General features: G+C 42.2%; 1 protein-coding gene across 1 annotated transcript in view; it reads right to left on the bottom strand.

Moving 5' to 3' along the window:
- Window positions 1-24,559, bottom strand: part of SORCS3 (sortilin related VPS10 domain containing receptor 3) — a 605,369-nt gene that overhangs the window by 299,630 nt on the left and 281,180 nt on the right. The gene's annotated exons all lie outside the window — the stretch shown is intronic.

The following is a 24,559-nucleotide window of genomic DNA, read 5'->3' as shown; positions in this document are numbered from 1 at the left end:
CAGATTGTCATTGATACAGTATTTATCTAGTGTGGTAGCTTTAGTATTTCATTCTGGGAACACTATTAAAAAAATAGGGAGACCTGCTAAACTATTTTTTCCCAACAGATCTTGAATTCTTCATACGAGGAGCCTTCAAAACCTAGGCAATTTTCGGAGACTTAATCCTACTGGGATTAGCAATTTGGGAATAATTATTCTTGTTAAGAGGGGCAAGACAAGTATTAGCTTAAGCCAAGGAAAACAATTAGGGAAATAAATACACTTGGAAATGTCTTATGTCTTGATCTAGTTGGAAGAGACTGTGCTATGGAAAGCTTCATTAGCATCAGGAACAAATCACTCCATTCCAAGAGCACCTCCTTTTTTAAAATTAATTTATTTTAATTGGAGGCTAATTACTTTACCCAACAAGAATGAGGAGCATGTGAACACGAGTTAGAACTCAACTCCTTACCCCATCACCATTTATGCTTCTGAGGGACAGGATGGGCTCCCCAACAGCTAAATGCTGGATGTGATCAACAGGGAGCAAGGTGACTTTCTGAAGAGCAGTCCTTGGGGCCAATGGACCACCTAAAAGCCAGTCTGTCCCAACTAGTGGTGCCTCACTGTCCCTCACCAGAGATCAGATTGCCAACATCTGCTAGATCATCAAAAAAAGCAAGAGAGTTCCAGAAAAACATCTATTTCTGCTTTACTGACTATGCCAAAGCCTCTGACTGTGTGGATCACAATAAAATGTGGAAAATTCTGAAGGAGATGGGAATATCAGACCACCTGCTGCTGCTGCTAAATCGCTTCAGTTGTGTCCGACTCTGTGCAAACCATAGACGGAAGCCCACCAGGCTCCCCCATCCCTGGGATTCTCCAGGCAAGAACACTGGAGTGGGTTGCCATTTCCTTCTCTAATGCATGAAAGTGAAAAGTGAAAGGGAAGTCGCTCAGTTGTGTCTGACTCTTAGTGACCCCATGGACTGCAGCCTACCAGGCTCCTCCATCCATGGGATTTTCCAGGCAAGAGTACTGGAGTGGGGTGCCATTGCCTTCTCCAACCAGTCCACCTGACCTGCCCCTTGAGAAATCTGTATGCAGGTCAGGAAGCAACAGTTAGAACTGGACATGGAACAACAGACTGGTTCCAAATAGGAAAAGGAGTATGTCAAGGCTGTATATTGTCACCCTGCTTATTTAACTTATATGCAGAGTACATCATGAGAAACGCTGGGCTGGAAGAAGCACAAGCTGGAATAAAGATTGCTGGGAGAAATATCAATAACCTCAGATATGCAGATGACACCACCCTTATGGGAGAAAGTGAAGAAGAACTAAAGAGCCTCTTGATGAAAGTGAAAGAGGACAGTGAAAAAGTTGGCTTAAAGCTCAACATTCAGAAAACTAAGATCATGGCATCTGGTCCCATCACTTCATGGCAAATAGATGGGGAAACAGTGGAAACAGTGGCTGACTTTATTTTGGGGGCTTCAAAATCACTGCAGATGGTGACTGCAGCCATGAAATTAAAAGACGCTTACTCCTTGGAAGCAAAGTTATGTCCAACCTAGATAGCATATTAAAAAGCAGAGACATTACTTTGTCAACAAAGGTCTGTCTAGTCAAGGCTATGGTTTTTCCAGTGGTCATGTATGGATGTGAGAGTTGGACTATAAAGAAAGCTGAGCGCTGAAGAATTGATGATTTTGAACTGTGGTGCTGGAGAAGACTCTTGAGAGTCCATTGGAGTGCAAGGAGATCCAACCAGTCCGTCCTAAAGGAGATCAGTCCTGGGTGTTATTGGAAGGACTGATGTTGAAGCTGAAACTCCAATACTTTTGGCCACCTGATGTGAAGAGCTGACTCATTGGAAAAGACCCTGATGCTGGGAAAGATTGAGGGCAGGAGGAGAAGGGGACGACAGTGGATAAGATGGTTGGATGGCATCACCGACTCAATGGACATGGGTTTGGGTCAACTCCGGAGTTGGTGATGACAGGGAGGCCTGAGTGCTGCGGTTTATGGGGTCGCAAAGTCGGACACAACTGAGCGACTGAACTGAATGGCTTAAAATGACGTAATTTTATTACCCTACAGTACTGGATGTCAGATCCCCAAAATGGGTCTCACTGGGCCAAAGTCAAGGTGTCAGCAGGGCTGCCTTCTCTCCTGGAGGCTTAGAGTGAGACTCTTCTCCCTTGTTTTGTCCAGCTTTTACAGGCTACTCCCAACCCTGGTCTCAAAGCCCCCTTCCATCTGCAAAGCCAGCAATGGCCAGTCCAGTCTTTCTCATATCACAACACTCTGACTCTTCTTCCCTCTTACAAACTATCAACTAAATAAAGCACAGTCTAAACGCTGAGAATTCTGTTTTGTTCAGTGAAATTGCTGAGGACTTAAGCCTGGGAGGCATTCTCTCAGATAGCTCTGAGGGATGGCTGTGAAGAGGCAAGTCAGGAGCCTGGATGCAAAGGAGTTTATGCAGCAACACCAGGTTATAACATCAAAAGACTACTGTTAATTCAAGAAAACTCAAACATGTCACCTTAATGAATTTAGCACTATTCTATATAAGAGAAGATGCAATAGTCTGGACTCATTGAAATCATTTCTTTTGAACCCTAACTTTCCAGGGCCAGTATCCTGTTTTTTCTCCAGCCTGAATCTTCAGGGTGCACAGCCAGGGTTGACAGCAGCAGCTTGATGGTCACAACCGCATTTACTTACTGATGTGCAGGGACAGTCTTTGTCCACACCACTTTTAAGGGCCTTTCCAGAGTGTTCCCCTGGCAACTGAGCCAGGCAGGTACTCTCCGTAACCATCACCACCCTAAGCCAGGCCGTTTCCATACAGGAAGGGGAAATAAAGCCACAGCGACAGTAAAAAATTTTAAGGCCAGCAGATAAACAACCTTGATTCCACCTACAATTTGAATCCCCGCTTATCACATAACCTAACATATAAACGGTCCAGGGATTAGGATTTTTCCAGGAGGCCATTTATTCTGCCAACCACATCCCTTTTTAGGGGCAAGGAAACTAGGAGCCTGTGATGAGCAACTTGCCCAAGGTCACATCTGGTCACCAAGTGTAAAAACGGGGCTCAAACTCAGAACCTGATCCTCCTAAGTTGAGAGCTCTGTCCTTGCTGTTCTGTGTTGGTAACACGCGAAGGAAAGTGAGAGGACACGGCAAGTGAGCAAGGTGAGTGCAAACACAGGAGCAGAAAAGAATCAGAGCTGGAGAGACTCCTTAGGTCTTTGTCCACCATCCCCCCCCCCCCCCCCACCGCTTTGGTTTCCACCCCTTCAGTTACAAATTTGACCCCATTCTTCCCAAAAAAAAGAGCCCTTGGCAGACTGTATTTTTTTTTCCTTTTGGGTTTTCAGGGAGTTGAGTTGTTTGCTGGGGCTTCCTCTCTTTCCCAACATGAAGCAGGAGGGGAGGGGACAAAGAGGCAGCAATTTTGCCAGGCAGGTATTCTCTGTAATGATCCATCATCCTGCGCTGGGCGGTCCCCAGACAGGCAGGGGAGAGAAAGCCACAATAACAGTAATAGACGGAGAAGAGGGTCTTCCAGGTAACAGCGTAATGAGGCGACCCAGCTGCTGCAGTCGGGGAGAGTGGGTAAAGGCAAGAGAGGAAAAACTGAAACGGAGAGAGATGGAGATGCCCAAAGGCTGTAGTTTTACATCTTGCCCCAGTGACTGCTACTCTGTGCATGTGTGTGCACGTGTGTGAGCCTGTGTGTGTTTTCTCTCCCCACAGCTCCATGGAAGAAAGCACCACACACACCCTCACAAACTGTAAGTTGTTGTTAAGGATGAAGCACCACATTTGTCAAAAGGTCCAACTGCCACCTCGGATTCCAAAGCTTGCAAAGGATCCACCCCTATGGTGATTTAGATTAATCGCTTCTCATTAAGAGCCAATAAACAAACTGCACCAAGAGTGCTCCTCTCAGCCACAGCCCACTGTTGTGGTGTCTAATTGCCAAGCAAGAGCAGAGGCAGGCCGGAGAGCTGTCAAATGTAATTTATAGGTTTCTAAGATCTAATCATTTTCTATAATGTTAGATTAAATGACAGTTTGTATTAAAGAGGAAATTACATTTCAGCTCGCTTTCTTCACTTTCCCCCAGCTTTTCTAGCTATGGTTTTCAAAGAGCTCTAATTCCACAGCGCAGGGCCAGAAAATGCCCTTGACAGTGTACTTCAAAAGGATCAGCCCAAGGACTTTCCTGCATCCAGAAGTCTGTCCAGAGAAGGCGGACCAGAGATAAGTGGGAATATTCTCCTAACTGAGGCTCCTCCATTTAGGAGCCCCATAAAGTTAGCCCCCCTCAACTCACTGGAGCTGTGCTGTCTTACCCTGTGACCACCCTCAGCACTGAGGCAAGGAAAAACTTATACAAACAATATACCTAAATTCCACTCCCAGGTATATACCCAAACAAATTCAAACCAGATACTCAAATACATGTGCATTCCTGCTCACAGCAGCACTATGCACAGAATTTAGCTAAAACATGTGGAAACAGTCCAAGTATCCATCAACAGATGAATGGATAAGCAAATTCTGGTACATATACATGGACCATTACTCACCCATAAAAAGGAATGGAGTTCTGATAACCTGTCACAATATGGATGAACCTCAAAGGCATTATGCTAGTGAAAGAAGCTGGTCACAAAAGGTCACATATTGTATGACTCCATTTGTATGAAATATTCACACAAGGCCAGTGCATAAAGATAGGCAAGTTGGTGGTTTCCAAGGACTGGCTAGGGAGAAACAGGAAGTGACAATTTAATAGGGTTTGGGGGGTGGTGATGCAATGTGTTGGACTAGATAGAGGTGGAGGTTGTACAGTATGGTAAAGGTATTCTATGTCACTGAAGTGTTCATTTTAAAATGGTTAATTGTATGTTATGTGAATTTCACCTCAATAAAAATACAATAAAAGATCTATGGCCAGCACTGGTTGTCTCCAGTCTCCCTTGGCCTTCTCGGGCAGGCCAAGAAAAACTAGGATGACAATATTAAACCAAAGTTACTAGTAAGCACAAAACTGACTTCCATCTGGCTTGTAAACTAACTAGTCTCCTAACAAACCCCTCTCCTTGATGAAAAATAATAATAATATAGTTGGTCTAAATAGCTCCCACAGCCCACTGCCATGAGGAAAGCCTGAGTAGCTATACTAACCCTGAAGCCCACTACTGGCTTGTGAGTCTCAGCACTGGTCTACTCTCTCCCCATACTGCCCAACTGCAGCTCAGGCTGAAGAATCCACATCAAGAACTCATGTGTCCTGCTGATGTAAGTAACAGCCAGGCTGACAGCCACTCCCAGGAACAAATCCCATTCTAATCGTCTTGAGCCTCCTCTTCCTATTTCTTGAAAATTAACATTACCAACAGATTTAATTAACAAGCAGAGGCTCCTTCATGCCTAAACACCATGCTCGAATGCTCTCATTTTAGCGGATGGTGTACAGGTGCTTGCTTTATATAGCTTTATCAAGCATGTGTTATAAAACCACCTCACCCATATGGCTTTTCTATACCATGGCAGTCCAATCATTTCAATCCCATAAAATCCTAGCAATATTTAAGTGTTAAAGGTGACTTTCACTATGATATTTATTATTAGATAATGAAAAATGGGACAGATAGCCTTCAAACCTCCAGGCAATGGACTGAACCACGTCTCTTCTAAGCTTTTAATAACAGGACTACCATATTTCCTGGAAATGACACAAATTCCCAGAGTCCCCTTTGAGATTCTCTTTTGGCAGCATGATTTTTCCTAACAGTTCTTTTCACTTTTACTTTAGTGGAGACCAAATCTCATATCAGTCAGAGGAAAATCAGTTAGTTAAGTATTTGAATCTGCTTTCTCCATCAGACTGGACATTTTTAGTATAGCTCTGCCCTTCCCATTTGGCTAAGAATTCTCTATGACTCGTGTCTCCCCTTGCTGTAGATACCCCTATAGAACTCAACATAGAGAACTGTCAGAACACAGCGGGAATTAACTTATGTCACTGTTTCCATTTCTGGACCCTCTTGAATCCTATGTCCTACTGCTATTATATGAGTTAGCTTGCTTATGGTCATCTATTATTATGTATGTTTGTGTCTTCAGCAGACTGTGACATCTTTGAGAACAGTGACACTTGACTTACCTTTCTATCCCTGGCATTCAGCATAGTATCTGTATCTTGCAGAAGCTAATAGCTATATCTGAGTAAAATAATAATTAACTAACTCTGAGAAAACTATTATAGAGTATGATCATCAATCACAACTATATCAACATATAGTTGAGAGCACATGAAAGATACAGCGATCTTCCTAAAATCCCATGGTTATCAATAATGCTGGGCTGGAGGAAGCACAAGCTGGAATCAAGATTGCTGGAAGAAATATCAATAACATCAGATATGCAGATGACACCATGGCAGAAAGTGAAGAAGAACTAAAGAGCCTCTTGATGAAAGTGAAAGAGGACAGCGAAAAAGTTGGCTTAAAGCTCCACATTCAGAAAACTAAGATCATGGCATCCGGTCCCATCACTTCATGGCAAATTGATGGGGAAACAGTGGAAACAGTGGCTGACATTAATTTTCTGGGCTCCAGAATCACCACAGATGGTGATTGCAGCAATGAAATTAAAAGACACTTACTCCTTGGAAGGAAAGTTATGACCAACCTAGACAGTATATTAAAAAGCAGAGACATTACTTTGCCAACAAAGGTCCGTCTAGTCAAGGCTATGGTTTTTCCAGTGGTCATGTATGGATGTGAGAGGTGGTTATAAAGAAAGCTGAGCGTCAAAAATTGATGCTTTTGAACTGTGGTGTTGGAGAAGACTCTTGAGAGTCCCTTGGACTGCAAGGAGATCCAGCCAGTCCATTCTAAAGGAGATCAGTCCTGGGTGTTCATTGGAAGGACTGATGTTGAAGCTGAAACTCCAATACTTTGGCCACCTGATGTGAAGAGCTGACTCATTGGAAAAGACCCTGATGCTGGGAGGGATTAGGGGCAGGAGGAGAAGGAAACGACAGAGGATGAGATGGTTGGATGACATCACTGACTCGATGGACATGGGTTTGGGTGGACTCCAGGAGTTGGTGATGGACAGGGAGGCCTGGCATGCTGTGGTTCATGGGGCCGCAAAGAATCAGACATGACTGAGCGACTGAACTGAACTGTCAACGATATTGTTAGCCAACAGTGACACCATGGAAAAGACCATCTGAATCCTCTGAAACCCTTGTTAAACACTACATCTTTTTACATCCTACCACAGTTATCACAAATCAGGATTTCGGACTCAGGAAGCAGACCCTGAACTGACCTTATGACAAACACTGAGATTATTCTAATGCATACACATGTTGGCATCTCCCCTTTACAGTGTCTGCAGCAAGAATATAAATTTTCCTCCAGTTTCTTGCATAACAGAAGTAAACTGCTAGTGTCTGATAGCCCTGTATTAAGGGGGTGGCCATGGAAAGTTTGAAGGACTCACACAAATTAAAATGGAGCCTGAAACGCAAGGCATCCTTTGCACAATGGGTTAGCATTCCTGGACTCAATGGGAAACCAAGGGCTGCAGATGAGAAGGAGGTGGCCCAGGGGCAGAACCAACCACAGCAAGGGAATCACGGCAGCAATGATTAATATCTTCCTCTGACTAGTCTTTAACCCCCACTACTCTGTCAGAGGACTTCCCTGGTAGCTCAGCTGGTAAAGAATCCTCCTGCAATGTGGGAGACCTGGGTTTGATCCCTGGAATGGGAAGATCCCCTGGAGAAGGGAATGGCTACCCACTCCTGTATTCTGGCCTGGAGAATTCAATGGACTGTTTAGTCCATGGGGTTGCAAAGAGTTCGACATGACTGAGTGACTCTCACTCATCTGTCAGAGGTGGGATCCCCAAACCACCCCCCTCACAACTCTGTCTTCCCCCCTAAAGAGCCTACATTTTTGGCTTTCTAAACATCATCCATTCACAGAACTGGAAAGAAACTAACATCAACTGTGGAGCAACGAGCTTCTTTCTACATTTAGTTTCTGGAATAGAAATGAGCAGGAATTAGCCAGCTTCTGTCCTCATTAATAGGCAATAGTTGCCATCCCTGCTAGTTTACAACATGTTAACACAACTTGAGCTACTCCCTGGCTGTCGTGACTAGCTTAAGGTGACATCAAAGGGAAAGACATAAAAATATTTGGTGTCACTGTGTGTATTCATTTAGGCTAGAGAGGCAAGGATGTGGGAATGCAAACTTGAATTTGATCAGAATAGAGTAAGCACAGTTCTCAGCTCAGTCCCAAGGTGAAAAGCAAGAGGACTTTCAGCCTTTGCTCCTGCCCCGTGGTTTAAAGCAGACCCTCAGGATTCTGGACATCTAGACTAGGAAGGGTCAATTTAATACTAAGGGGAGAAAAAGATATAGTTGAGAGCAGTGAATTTCAAGCTTGAATATGTTCATGGATCACCAAAGATTGTATTAAAATACACATTCTGCTCCGATGGGTGTAGTGACGGGTATGAGATTCCATACTTCTAACAAGCTCCTAACTTAAGCCAGTGCTTCCAGGTCTGCAGAGCACACCTTGACTAACAGGAACTTAGAGGGATTAAGGGCTCTGAGATATAACTGGTGTAGTCTTGTGGTGCTTAGGCTTCATGTGCATCAGTCTCCCTTGGAGGGCTTGTAGAACCCCAGACTGCTGCCCCACACCACAAAGTGTGATTCTGGGATTTAGCGGGGGAGGTCTGAGATTCTGCATCTGTAACAAGTTCTCAGATGATGCTGATGCTGTGGTTCAGGAATCATACTTTAGAAGCACTGGAGTAGTAGAAGGACACTAGATACAGAATCTGGCACCCCTGGATTCAAACATCACTGTGGGGTTAACTCACAGCTCTCAGAACCTAGTGCAAAAGTGGATAATAATAACTATGGATTGGTTTGTTGGTTTGACTGGGTGTTAAATAAATGAAATAATATACATAAAATTTTGAGCATAATTTGTTAGCCCCTCAACAGTGGACAACAGTGAGCTTCCTTCTGTTTGTCAAGATTAGACAGAAGGAGGAATGTCTAAATGATAAGACTATCCTGGGATGTGGCTTCACCAAGATAAGATTTCACATCAAAAGCCAGCTTTACCCACGAGTCAAGATAATCATGAATCTATATATTGCGCCTGCTTTGATTTGCCCATGTCTGACCTTCCACCTCTGATATGTAGACTGTTCTTTATTTTCTTGGGCTCCAAAATCACTGCAGATGGTGACTACAGCCATGAAATTAAAAGACGCTTACTCTTGGGAAGACAAGCTATGACAAACCTAGACAGCATGTTAAAAAGCAGAGATGTTACTTTGCTGACAAAGGTCCATCTAATCAAAGCTATGGTTTTTCCAGTAGTCATGTATGGATGTGAGAGTTTACTATAAGGAAAGCTGAGCACTGAAGAATTGATGCTTTTGAACTGTGGTATTGGAGAAGATGCTTGAGAGTCTCTTGGACTGCAAGAAGATCCAACCAGTCCATTATAAAGGAAATAGTCCTGAATATTCACTGGAAGGACTGATGCTGAAGCTGAAACTCCAACACTTTGGCCACCTGATGTGAAGAGCTGACTCACTGGAAAAGACCCTGATGCTGGGAAAGATTGAGGGCAGGAGGAGAAGGGGACAACAGAAGATGAGATGGTTAGATGGCATCATTGACTTGATGGACATGGGTTTGGGTGGACTCTGGAAGTTGGTGATGGACAGGGTGTCTGGCGTACTGCGGTTCATGGAGTCGCAAAGAGTCAGACACGACTGAGAGAATGAACTGAACTGATGCAAGGCAGTATGAAAGGTGCCTCTGAGGCTGGGGACTGAGCAAGATGGTTTGTACCCTCAAGAAATGTATAATCTTACAAGGAACATTCAGTCCTAAGTAGTAAGAATTTGGTCTGTTATGTGTGAGACATTTCACAGGGAATATGCAAAACAAAGAGTAGCATAGTGAGTACTAAAAAGTAAATTATCTGTTCAGTTCATTCACTCAGTCGTGTCTGATTCTTTGTGATCCCATGAATCGCAGCAGGCCAGGCCTCCTTGTCCATCACCAACTCCTGGAGTCCACCCAAACCCATGTCCACTGAGTCAGTGATGCCATCCAACCATCTCATCCTCTGTCGTCCCCTTCTCCTCCTGCCCTCAATCCCTCCCAGCATCAGGGTCTTTTCCAATGAGTCAGCTCTTCACATCAGGTGGCCAAAGTATTGGAGTTTCAGCTTCAGCATCAGTCTTTCCAATGAACATTCTCCTTGCAGTCCAAGGGACTCTCAAGAGTCTTCTCAACACCACAGTTCAAAAGCATCAATTCTTCAGCGCTCAGCTTTCTTTATAGTCCAACTCTCACATCCATTTATGACCACTGGAAAAACCATAGCCTTGACTAGGTGGACTTTGTTGACAAAGTAACATTTCTGCTTTTTAATACGCTATCTAGGTTGGTCATAACTTTCCTTCCAACGAGCAAGTGTCTTTTAATTTCATGGCTGCAATCACCACCCGCAGTGACTCTGGAGACCAGAAAAATAAAGTCAGCCACTGTTTCCCCTCTTTCCCCTTCTGTTTGCCATGAAGTGATGGGACCAGATGCCATGATCTTAGTTTTCTGAATGTTGAGCTTTAAATAATCAGAAAACGGAAATACTGCTGGTGTCCTCTGTAGACGTCTGAAGGGCTCAGTAAAGGAGCAGCTATTCCTCTATAGATAGGAAGGTTCAAAAAGCAGACTTTCTTCAAAAACACATTCCACTTAAGATACTGCTATTACCCTATTACTTTGTTGAAATCATTTATATTTAAGACCCAACCTTTCAGTTACGAGACCACTGATAGAACAATATTTGCATATGAATTTTGAAATTTTAACCTTAGTATATGTAAGAATCCCCTGGAAATTTTGGTAGACCATCTACATCCCCTGCTACATGCTCTGGAGATGCTGATTCTTAAGTTCTGAGGTAAAACATAAACCTCCCAAGCCCCCATTTTTTTCCAAGACACCATTTCTCCAGGCTGAGCTGAAGGAAAATGTTGCTTTGCCCCAAGCACTGAAACTAGCTCTGCTATTTCAAATGGAAATTTCCAGCCGGTTTTCTCCAAAATCAATTTATAAAACATTTTTGTTACTAAACCAGACCTATAAAAATAGCCTTAAAATTTTAATCACAATCATAATAGCTAATATTCCTTGCTCTTGCAATGTGCCAAACTGTATGCTAAGAATTTTTTACATGCAGCATTCACTTAACCCTCACAAGGACTCTAGAAATTAACATTCTTTATTAATCACTTTTCAGAGAAAAGTCCAGCAATTTGAGGAAACATATAAGATTGTACACCTAGGAGGTAATGTTGCAGGAACAAAAATTTGATATTTTTAACCCTTAAACTTATTATTGTATACTACTCTAAAATCAGTATTTGGTGTGTGTGGGGGGGGTGTCAAAAAAGGCAACAGGCAGTATCTCACTGGCTTTGGGTAGTGATCACACATGGCTTCATTTCAAAAGGTGACGTTTCGAATGGGATAGAAATTTAACAGGAAACAGAGCAGACAGTGTTGCAAAGAGAGCACAATGTGTAAAGGTGGGGATGCCCAGAGGAGCCCTGGTTTCTCTCCTCTGCTTGCTGTTGCTTTTATTTTTATTCCATCTTTACATCTCTTATTGCCCTGGCTTCTACCTCAAAATCTTATACTGATGTTTACTGTAACTCACTGACACCTGTACAAGTGGTCTCATGCAGCTTAAACAAAACTGCACACAAACTAAACTTGTGTATAAACTGGGAGTTTGGAATTGCCAATAGCACTACTATATATAAAACAGATAACCAACAAGGACCTACTACATAGCACAGGGAACTCTGCTTAATTTTCTGTAATAACCTAAATGGGAAAAGAATTTGAAAAAGAATAGTATGTGTATATCTGAATCACTTTGTTGTACACCTGAAACTAACACATAGTCCAATCTAAAATAAAAATTATAAAAAAGTAAATGCATAAATCAAATCTTATTCATCCACTGACTTAAAGTTTCCCTTTTAGGTTCTCTGCCATATAGCTAATGATCTGTGAATCAACAGTGAACTATACCAAGGCATTGACCAGTAAGTTCACTATTTGCTCCTCCATTCCCACCTCCACACACACACACTCTCAAAGCCCACCTATTTTAAAATTCAAAATATTTATATTGTGGGTTTTCTTAAAGGGAACAGGAATTTAAGTATACATTTAGTTCTGCTCAAAAAGTCACAATGAACAAAGGCCCAAAACCTGGACCATGTCAGATGACTGCTCTAAGGTTCTCTTTACTACATAAGTATATGGAATAAAAATAGAAGGTATTTATGAAAGGCTGAAAGAAGTTCCAAGAGATAGTGTCAAATTCCCTAAGAAGTAGAAGGTGGAAGTCATACTTAACTTATTTTTTATCATGCTATACTTTGAACTTCTTAGAGAATGCCCACTCTGTTAAAATGTTTCACTTTCTTACTGGGAAAAATAAATCAGTTCATCTATCATTTTCCTGAACTGCCAATTCCAACTAAAAACCTGACTTCCCAGGCTTGAATTACTTTCCAAACTATTTCACTTTCCCTATGGCATGTAAGCAAAAAAGCTCCTTCCACCATCCATGTCTCCCCACTGACACCCAAACACTAACATAGTATCTGTGGAAAACATAGCAATTTAGGGACAAAGTGAACATAGCAATTTTAAATGAAGCCAACTCTCAATTTTCTGCCCCTGGAGTGGGGTGGGGATTATGTGTGCTCAAGGAACCTACTGATGTTTTTAAACATGGGAGAAAAAAAAAAACAAACTTGACTTTAACTGTCAAAGTTTGGTTATTCAAACTGTGAAGAAGACCTGGAAGGATGTAATCCCAAGTGGTGACAAATTAAAGCATTTGTATCCTGGATGGTGGTCCTTTCTGCAACAAATTAGCTTGAATGAGCTTGGGATACTATTAGCATGGATTTGCATTCCTTGACAAAGTAAGTAATATTTAATGGGTGGTTGGCAGGAATGACGGTGGTAGCAAATGGGACAGGGTGAAGAGTGGCCTATAATTAAATACTTTGCATAGAGTCACAACTATGAACAATCAACATTACAACAACGGAGTTGTCGGTCCCATTTATTAACTCCTAAGAGGCAAATCTGATCTTCACTCATTCATTCCCTCTGTATTCTTCCTCTTGAGGAGGTTTCTTTCAATAGAGACCCTTTCTTTGGACTCATGAGGCATGTCAGGTCAAAGAAAAGGAAAGCCACTGATAGACACCAAACTGGAAAGTCGTGAGAACAGGGCTATATTTATGATTTTAACTACTGTGTCCCCAGGTTTGGCACCCTGAAGATGCTGTGAAATGATTTTTTTTAATTAATTTATTTATTTTAATTAGAGGCTGATTACTGTACAATATCGTGGTGGTTTTTGCCATACATCAACATGAATCAGTGACAGGTGTACATGTACCCCCCATCCTGAACCCTACTCCCACCTCCCTCCCCACCCCATCCCTCTGCATTGTTCCAGAGCACCAGCTTTGATTGCCCTGCTTCATGCATTGAATTTGCACTGGTCATCTACTTTACATATTGTAATACACATGCTTCAATGCTATTCTCTCATTATCATCCCACTCTCACCTTTTCCCACATAGTCCAAAAGTCTGTTCTTTACATCTGTGTCTCTTTTGCTGTCTTGCATATAGGGTCGCCATTACCATCATTCTAAATTCCATATACACGCATAATGTACTGTATTGGTGTTTCTCTTTCTGACTCACTTCACTCTGTATAATAGGCTCCAGTTCCATCCACCTCATTAGAACTGACTCAAATGTGTTCTTTTTCATAGCTGAGTAATATTCCATTGTGTATATGTACCACAGCTTCCTTATCCTTTGTCTGCTGATAGACATCTAGGTTACTTCCATGTCCTATTGTAAACAGTGCTGCGATGATCGTTGGGGTACATGCGTCTGTTCCAATTCTGGTTTGCTCAGTGTGTATGCCCAGCAGTGGGATTGCTGGGTCATATGGCAGTTCTATTTCCAGTTTTTTAAGGAATCTCCACACTGTTCTCCATAATGGCTGTACTAGTTTACATTCCCACCAACAGTGTAAGAGGGTTCCCTTTTCTCCACACCCTCTCCAGCATTTATTGTTTGTAGACATTTTGATGGCAGCCATTCTGACTGGTGTGAGATGGAACCTCATTGTGGTTTTGATTTGCATTTCTCTGATAATGAGTGATGTTGAGCATCTTTTCATGTGTTTGTTAGCCATCTGTATGTCTTCTTTGGAGAAATGTCTGTTTAGTTCTTTGGCCCATTTTTTGATTGGGTCATTTATTTTTCTGGTATTGAGCTGCTTATATATTTTGGAGATTAATTCTTTGTCAGTTGTTTCATTTGCTATTATTTTCTCCCATTCTGAAGGCTGTCTTTTCACCTTGCCTAGTTTTCTTTGTTGTGAAGTGAATTAATCCATGTCAACTCAATTCCCAGCTGGACCACTTTTTTCATGAGAAGTCCCTCCTTCTACTCCACTGAACTGCACATGGCTGCCCTTGCCTGTTTCCCTATAAATCACTTCCACACTCACCCAGCCTCTACAGTTTTCATGCTCAGTTGGATGTCATGTGATATCTGAATTTGGATTCCCAGATCTTTGATGCTGATTTCTTTATCTTGTATGATGCACCCACATCACAGTTTATTGGTAATGATCTACTAATTTGGTAAAGTCCTCATTCCTGGGCTTTGCATGCTGTCCTTTGTGACTTCCACCAGGCACAGTAGAACCCCAGGGATGGGCTTAGATGCTAAGGGGGGAACACAGCTGACCTCTGGGAGTAAGCAGAACCCAGGGGCACTCAGGACAGGGCTGGACAGGGGTCAGTATCCTGAATTAGTCAGAGAGGTGGACAATGTACATGTGGGAAAAGCATGCAGCTTGTATATGTGTTATTTGTTTCTTAATGCCAAGCCCATTTTTGGTCCTGCTAGGAGTTCTTTATAAGGAGTTCTTTAAACATTCTCACTCACTTTTACAATGACAAAAAGAGATCTGGTGTCTAGACAAAAGCAGTTTTGTTTTCCAAATGCTTATGCTCAAGGTGTTTAAAAACCATAAAAGACAGCATTGGGTCAGGAAGTGGGTCTTGGTAAGCAAGCAAATGGGGCAGACAACTCTCTGAGTTGATGGGATAGACACATTACTACATGTGCCAGCCTCACTGTCCACAGAGGGAAAGCATCCCTGTTCCGAGAGAGCCTTGGTACTTCTAGAATGACTGAGCCTCCCTCAAGAGGAGAGAGACAAAGTTCTTCTTTCTAAAACCCAGCATTGCTTAATCCTCCCTCAGTCCTAGCTGGAGTGCAGGATTCCAAATCGTACCCGTTCTTCTTTCAAATACTCATAGAGAAGGAAAAACTTTCCCCAATCCACGAAAACTACAGCAAGCATGGATCTTACTGCTCATCTCTGCCAGAGAGCCTTTATTTTTCAAAGTGCACCTCTCTCCAACAGCCTTTCCTTGGTCAATCACATTCCCTCCTGGAAGAGGAAACAGAGGAATTCTTTACATGTGATCAAAAGCAAAAGCAATGTGATGGTAGGATAGGGGTGGCATATTAGACTAAGTGTCAATGCTAACCTCACCGTGGCTTTTTCTAAACCACGAGCGGCCATCATTTTTTCTCCACCTCCCATGCCAGGTGCTGTAGATAACCCCAATCTGTCACCCCAAGAAGTGAGTTTGGCTTCAACACAGGCTCCTGCTCCCTGCAATCCTCGTTCCTTCTACATCTGCCTTTGCCTGTTCCCACACAAAACGGATAGGCAGAGAGCTCAGAGGGAGAGAGGGCTTCAGGTTCTCTAGGATGCAGAAACCCCACCGAGAAAGGATAAAATTAATAACTCCAAACAAAGAGAAGCTGCTCTGATGCCTTCATTGCTTGGGCCACATGTGATTGGTTCTCCCGCAGAAGAGGGGAAGGATTACGGGATGTGTGATCCCAGGACAGGGGAGTGCCTGCTGCTGGGGGAAACAGAAACCAAGGAGGTAGAAAAGCTATTGATCTGCAGCAAACTTCACCTCTGAGCAGAGGAGGGCTCCCAGTGTTAACAAAGAACTCCGAATGTCCCACCTCCACATCAGAGACCAGTGATTGTCTAAATACCACAAAGTATTTATCGAATGATTTTGGTTTCTGCTGGTAGACGAGAAATAGACTGCTTCCATTACAATCATACACTCAGGATAAAGGGAGGGACCTTGTGACCGAGGCAGGGGGCAGTGTGGCTGGAACTTACTAAACTGCTGCGAAACAAAGGAGAGAGAGCAGGGGAAAGGGGCCTTGAGCAGAAGAGCAGAAGGAACCAGTCTGGCAGTCCAGGGTTTGCAACTCTTTATTCTCAATCCCCTACAGGCATCTTACACAGCCCCCTATTCCCTTCATAGCCAGTAGTATATAAAGAACTTGTGGTCCCCACCACCAAACCTGTCAATTCTTGAGTACATGTGATGTGCCAGTCACTCATGAGCTGTTTCATTTCATAACAACACCCTAGAGGGTAAGTATTAATATTATTCTCATTGCCCAGATAAAAATACTGAAGTTTTTCAGAACTCAACCTACTCATTCAAATAACACTGGTAATAATAAGTTGTAGCACCTAAAACTCAAGTCTGCCTGAAGCCAGCTTGGGGGAGGGGCTCTTAAAAAGCACACTGGATGGCTGTAAAATGTCCCATTCCCATAGTCCCAGATCAGGTCTCCTAAGCCACATAACTTCCCCAACATGACTGAGGATTCACTGATCTGAAGATAAACCACGGCATGGAGCAAACACCCTTTCGTTTTTGGTGGGAACAGGTATGTGTGGCTAATTTTTGGAAAAAACTGTGTGCTGGTCAACAGAGCAGCCATGCTTCCCATTTTAAATCAAAATGCCTCCTTAACATCACAAAATAATATTATGTAAATAAATTATTGAAGTTCATATACACAGAACTCACAGATAATTTGAGTGCAGCCTGGTGAATTTTCACAGGGCAGTGTGCTATATATATTCACTTTCAACATGAACAAAAAGAAAATTTAGCAGCCCCTCAGAAAACCACCATGTGCCCATTCTCTTCCCAAAGTAGCCCATATTCTCTCTCTACAAACACTAATTAGTTTTGACCATTTTTAAAATGTTTATCAACAGAACCATACTTGTGACTCCACATTCTAAGAGATTAACCCATCTTGTTGCTTGCTTATCAAAGCGATTTCTTCTTTCCTTTGCTGTACACTTTTCCATTGTATAAATATTCCACAACCTATTTGTCCATTTTTCTGTCAGTGGACATTTGAGTTGGTTCCAGATGGTGGCTTTTATTGGTATGAACAATAATGTTGGGAAGCTTTATGATTTCAACATTCACATTTATATCTGTAATCTATCAGGAACGACTCTTTGTAGAAGTAAGATAGGAGTTCAGAATCTTCTTTAAAAATAATAGGATGTTCAATAGACCAAGTACAGTTTTTAAAAAAGAACATCCTCTTTATCACAACATTCCACTGTTATTTTTGTTATACATCAAGAAACTATATATATATATATATATATGTCTACTTCTGGGCTCCAGTCCATTGGTCTATTTTTCTATCTTTGTGCTAATATCATATTGTCGTAATTACTGCAACTTTAAATGAGTCTTGATATCTGGTAGTATAATTACTCCAGTGTTTTTTTTTTTTTTCCCCAAGATTGTCTTATATACTCTTGGCCCTTCAAATTTTTCTGTAAATTTTAGAATCAGTTTGTCAAATTCTACAGAAAAAGTACACTGGAATTTTTATCGGGTTTGTTTTGAATTAATAGATGAGTTTGGGAGAAAATTAACATGCTTATAATATTGAGTCTTTCTATTCATAAACATGATTTTATCTCAAATGTATTTAAGTCTCCTTTATTTTCTCTCAGCGATGTTTCACAGTCTTCTGTATCAAAGTCTTGTCCACTATGTACTACACTCTATTCATTACCTCATTATAGTTACCTATTCACTTATCACATATTATTTGATGCTATTGCACAGAAACTTTTTAATATTTTTATTTTCTATTTGCTTACCATCACATAGAATTTTATATAAATATATAAAATATAGAAATATGGTATACACACACACATAAAGACATTATACTGAGTGATCTTGCCATATTCAGCTATTAATTCTAGTGGTTTGTTTATAGACTCTCTTGAATACTCTACATAGACAATGACGTTATCATTTCCTTCTCTTCAAACCTCATACATTTCATTTCTTCCTTATCTTTTGCACTTCATAAAACCTCAATTATAAAACCAAATAAAAGAGGTGAAAATGGACATCCTACTCAATTGTTAATCTTAGGGGGAAAAGCATTAAAAATTTCACCATTAAGTGTTATTGCTGTTTTTTTTTCAAAATATATAGATATAGATATAGATAATAGATATATACTTCATTATAGTAAGGAAATTCTCTTTTCTAGTTGGCTAAGGGTTATTGATATGAATGAGTGTTGAGAATGTTGAAAAGTGAAAGTCACTCAGTCATGTCCCACTCTTTGTGACCCCATGGACTATATAGTCCATGGAATTCTCCAGGCCAGAATACTGGAGTGAGTAGCATTTCCCTTCTCCAGGGGATCTTCCAACCCAGGGATTAACCCAGGTCTCCTGCACTGCAGGCAGATTCTTTACCAGCTGAGCCACAAGAGAAGCCCAAGAATACAGGAGTAGGTAGCCTGTCTCTTCTCTAGCAGAGCTTCCTGACCCAGGAATAGAACCAGGGTCTGCTGCATTGCAGGTGGATTCTTTACCAACTGAGCTATCAGGGAAGCCCTGTGTTGAGTGTTATCAAATATTTGTTCTGCATCAACTGAGATTATCATATTATTTTTCTCCTTTATTATGTAATTGTGGTAAATTATGTTTCATTTTTAATAGTAACATCACCTTGCATTTCTGAAATAAACACAACTTGGGTATAATATATTATCCTCTTTATATTTTGCTGGCTTGAATTAGCTAATGCTTTGTTAAAGATGTTTGCACCTATGTTTACAAGAGGAATTAACCTGTAATTTTTATTTATTTTAATGTCATTCTCAGGTCTTGATATTCAGGTTATGCTGCCCTCATAATGAGCTGAAAAGACATCCACCTTTTTCTATTCCCTGAAGAATTTCTCTAATATTCCTTTTGTTTTTTCCCAAACATCTGGAAGAATTCACTGGTCACCTGGGCCTGGTGACTTCTTGGTGAGAAGACTTTTCATCACTGATTCAGTTTCTCCAATAGACATTGGACTCTTCAAATTTTCAGTATTCCAAAATATTTCAACAATTTCTCAAAGAAACTATGGTATCTGACTCCTAAGAGTTCTCAGAAAATGCTCCAACATATCCCAAGGTCAGATTCCCTCCACACTGGTCAGACTCTCCTTCCTGAGCCCTGATCTTTTAGTCTGATCTTGTTGACTTTCATCCTATCTCAGCATTGCCTCTCTGATGAATACAATATGTTTTTATCGTTAAAAAAGAAAAGAAAATCCCTGTCCTTGCAGTAGGGTGATTTATTGAGAATTTAACACAGCAGGATAACCTATTAAGGCAGAAACACTGTGTCTTCTTTCTCAACGATCCAGACTCATCAAGCTGGAACAAAGTCTAGGTCCCAATTCCCCACATAAACTTTCCCAGACAGGCAGCCAGGGCTGGTTTCCAAGTACTGGACTCTCTTTTCCCCCAAAGGAGACTTCACAGCTTTTTTGTTACTGTGTTTCAGAGGCAGAGTGAGAAGAGAAAGAGGCTTGTACTTGGAAGTTAATGCTAAAATCATCTTTGCTTGTTTCTCCAAGGCCTAGACCAGTCCAGGGAAGTTAGCCAGATTTGTTGAAGTTTTGGTGCTCTGGTTGAAAAGAGTAAAGTCCAAATCACTGAAGTCTATTTCAATAACAGTAAGAAGAATTATTGCTGTCTTAGCCAGATAAACAACATTCAGAATGGCAGATACTCACACGGGGTTGCCTATGACTACTCACTGTATATAGACTATGACCGAAGTCATAGCCTTGAGAAGCCTTGGAAAGGTGTGCACAACTTGATTCAACACAGAGGGAGTGAAGACAGCTTTGGAGGGAGCCACGTCTGAATGGGCCAGACAGACACTTGTCAAGAGCCAAGTGTAGTGAAGACCATCACCAAATGACATTAAAGCCATTCCCATCCTTCCCTGGGCTATGTGACAGCCAGCATTTTTACATGACCCAAGGGGGGAGAGAGCCTGAAAGAATACCTGATATGAAATAGGTCAATAACTATAGAAATTAAGGGCTCTAGTCCCCAATTTCTTTTTTCATTTTTTAATGAAAACAAATTTTAAAATGTTTAATGTTGCCTATCTTTTGTTCTCCAAGTGTTATGGAACAAAGGGAATCCATGCCTGTATTTCTTTGGACATTTTGGAACAAGGTCACTGTGAAATTGACCAGGAAATTAATTTTCTAAGTAGGTTTTTGGCGTGGGCAGTGACTTCACAGAGCCTCAGAGGTGCTTTGGCCTGCCTTGGCCTCCTTCTTCCCCAGTGGTATGTCCACCCAAAGGACAGAGATGTCCCCTAAAGTTGCAGGGTATGTTCGGAAGAATGGCGGCAGAAATGTGACATGAAGTTGGAGGGTTCATCTGCTTGGTTTGGGCACTTTCTGAGGTTATTTTCACTCCATAATGGCTTATTAATTTCAGCTTAGTTAAAATGAATGTCAATGCAGAGCCACCCACTGTGTTAGGCACCAGGAAGCCTGGACAGATAATGCCTGGTTCTGACCCAGGGGGGCTTCAACATTTAGCAGGGGAGACAGACAGGTGAACGGCTAAACTACAGGGAGATTTATGCTAGGAGAGGATAAACAGAAAGTTGTAAAAGCACTAGGGAGGGAGTACCCAATTCCACCACAAATGCTCCCCTCCCCTTCCTCATCTCTCTCCCTCCAGCAGAAGGTGCTAGGCTCTGGATTCTGGCAGAGGATGCTGGTGAAAGATCATAAGTTATAACAGCTGGAAGCCATTAGTCCCGATGCAATGACAGGAGGCCAGCAGAAAGCTGACACAGGAGGTGAGTCCAGGATGAAGCAGCCAAACTCAGGTGCCATCTGGATCAGGAAAGCAGATAGGGAAGAGAGGAAACCTGAGGCAAAAGACCTCTTGCTTAGTTAACCCTCCACAGGTCATGCCCAGGGTAAGGCTGAGAGCCATCGACAGGTGCCTGGGATCCAGCTATACTGGAAATGTCCTCAACACCTGCACCATGGTTTCCGTCCAAGGCAGAAACAAGAATGCTGTTTTCTGAGAACTTGAGACCTTGTATCAGACATTCTGCTGGGTACAGGAATGGGAAAACTCAACCCAGGCCTCAAAAGAGCTAGCCACGTTTCTACAGATAGAAACATTAAAAACAGTATGTAAAGTGGAAAGGCCAGTCAATGCAGGAGGAAACACTGGGTGAGTTGATAAGTAAAGGTCTCAAGGAGGAGATGACTCCGCACAGGATCCTGACGATGGTTAGAATCCAAGTAGGGAGAGAGAGAGCATGGGAAGGAACTTCTAAGAAGACATTGTGAGCCCAGGCATAGGGCCTGCTGGGGAAATGAAAGGGAACATGGAACATGTCTGAATTCTACAAGGGTAGAAGAGGGGTAGGAGGAAATATCTGGTGCAGGTAAGTGTGTTAGTTGCTTAGTTGTGTCCAGTTCTTTGTGACCTCATGGACTGTAGCCCTCCAGGCTCCTCTGTCCAAGGAATTATCCAGGCAAGACTATTGGAGTGGGTAGCCATTCCCTTCTCCAGAGAATCTTCCTGACCCAGGGATTTGACCCAGGTATCCTGCGCTGCAGGTGGAGTCTTTACCATCTGAACCACCAGGTGAGGGAGGAGCTTTAATCCCTTGCTATGGATGTTAGCCTAAATCCTGAAGCAATGGGCAGTGGCTAGCAGATTTTGAGCACGGTGGGGACTGCATAAAAGCAAATTAACATACATTGTATTTTTCCCTGAAAAACAGACCTCCCTGCCCAATAAACACCATCTGATTGGAAGATGTCGAAGCACAGCCTAGCCTCAGATTATAAATTTACCTGCCAACTACTGAGAGTCATATCAACTTGAGAAGGCTTGGTCTCTGCACTGTATTTATTTCCCAGTCAAAAATGCAAGGCACTAATAGCAGTAGAGAAAGAGGCAAGCTGAGGTTGAGTGGGTTCCCGGAGCACAGGAAGCCCTGAAAGTACAGAACACACACTAAAATGTAGCAAAATCAAAGGTAAGACAGGAGTCCAAACTCTGCCACTCAGTCATCCTCCACCAGGTCAAGCGTCTACCACTTGGCTGGCTTCCATCCCCACTGGTGCTCAAATGTGAACCAGTCCTTACTGCTGTGCCTCATAATCAAAAGTAAAAGCACACACAAGCAGTGCCAAAGGAGAGCGACCGACGTGGGAAGCATCACTTGGAAGTGCCTGGTGGTGTGGCAAGGTACATGCAGCGGTGCGGTTCCACCACCACTTTGCTCAGTGACCTTCAGTAACCGCTTGGGAGGTGAGGAGACGGGCATTCACCAGTTCTTATTAAAGCAACAAGGGGCATCTGCCTGGAGTTCAGGGAAGGGCTGTCCATCCAAAACCCAGGCCTGACTTGGCTGCGATGAACAGGAGGAAAACATCACTGGCACCATCCATATTCAGATATTCAATGCTGCTTTGCCTCATGGTAAGTGAAGGTGACATGAGCTATTCAGTCAGAGAGAACTTAAACTGGTTTACAAAACACATATTCAGTTTTAGCAATCACATAGAATGGAACTTGAATTTTATAGTGAAAGCTTCTAATGGATTTAATATTCAGCTTCCTGGGATTCAAATTAATACCTACTTTTTTCTACAACATGCCTTCTAAAGTGATATTCAACTACAACCATTAATCCATTTGGCAAACTCTCACTCATCTTTTAAAACTTAAGTCAAACATGACCTCTGTTCCATGTCTTCTACTAACCACTCTCAATAGACTTAATCACTTCCCCTTTTGTTACCAAAGCATTTAATGCATACCTCTATCGTAATGTGTTTCCCTGGACAAAGACCAAGTCTTGTTCATCTTGGTGATTCCTGTGCCTGGCACTGTGCTAACCACAGAGTAAATTTTTAATAAATGTCTGCTCCTTTAATGCCAAACTGGGTTTATTTGCTCTAAATCCTATATTCAACAACAAAATTCGTCTTTGTTTGCCAAGACTTACGTGTGCTCATAAGTACAAGCCTGTCTCCTAAGATCTAGACCCATAAATCCAACTGCCTAAAAACCTTCATACCTGGATGTTCCATGAGGTCAAACTCAACATGCCCTAACCAAATTGATTATCTTTTGCCCAAAACCTGTTCTTTTTCTGTAGTTCATCCATGTCTAATTAATATACCCAATGCCCACTCATTTATCTACTCAGCTGAAATCCTGAGAACCACCCTAAAATCTTCTGTATTGCAACATCAAAATAAACTCTGAGTTGACTCCATGTCTTTAGCCCTTCTCAAAGCCAACCTTCCTCTCCAACCTTCCACCACTGCAGGAGTCCAGGCCCTCAGCATCCCCTGCCCAGAGCACCATGTCAGTCACTAGCATTTCACTTGCTCTATTTCAAATACATAGTTCTATAACTTCTTTTTTTCTAATATATAATAAAGAACTTTTCATATCAACAAACCTAAGCTTTAATTATTACATGATATTCTACCACACTAATGCATTTTAATTGACTAATAAATCTCTCATGTTGGGCATTGAGATGACTTCTAATCTTTTAAATAATTATTTCAATAATAGCAATCATTTTAATAATAATTTTTATAAGGCAATGTCATACTGGACTCTGAAGTCAATCTCACCATCCTTCACCCTTACCCCCCAAAGTGACCTTTCTAAGCAACAGATCTGATCCAATGACACCCTACTCTGTGTTCTGTTAAGAACAAAACAGAACACTCAACTCCCTAGCCCAGATCAGGAGACCCTTACTATGTGGCGCTCTACCACCTCTCTTTCCTCCTCTGCCACCTCCTCAAATGGGCTTTCAGTCTACCCCCTGCAAAATTCCTGGGGCTTCCTGAACATACTTCAAGCTCTCATACATGTAAGCTTTCACACATGTTATTTCCTCTGCCTAGAAACCCCCTGCAACCCGCCCCCAGCATGAGTCCTCAGTAAACCCCTCCTGATGCACTGACTTGGCTTCAATACTAGGTTCACTGTGAGCCCTCTGCCCTGCCAGGTAGAGCCAGTACCTCCTTCCTCTGTGACCCAGAGCATCATCACCCTCCTGGACAAGCCTCCATGAAAGCAAAGGCCAGGGATACAAGAA

This window comes from Odocoileus virginianus, chromosome 7 (assembly GCF_023699985.2).
Source record: "Odocoileus virginianus isolate 20LAN1187 ecotype Illinois chromosome 7, Ovbor_1.2, whole genome shotgun sequence".
Lineage (NCBI taxonomy): Eukaryota > Metazoa > Chordata > Mammalia > Artiodactyla > Cervidae > Odocoileus > Odocoileus virginianus.
The sequence above is the reverse complement of the archived record's forward strand: the minus strand, read 5'-3'. Positions and strand labels throughout refer to the sequence as shown.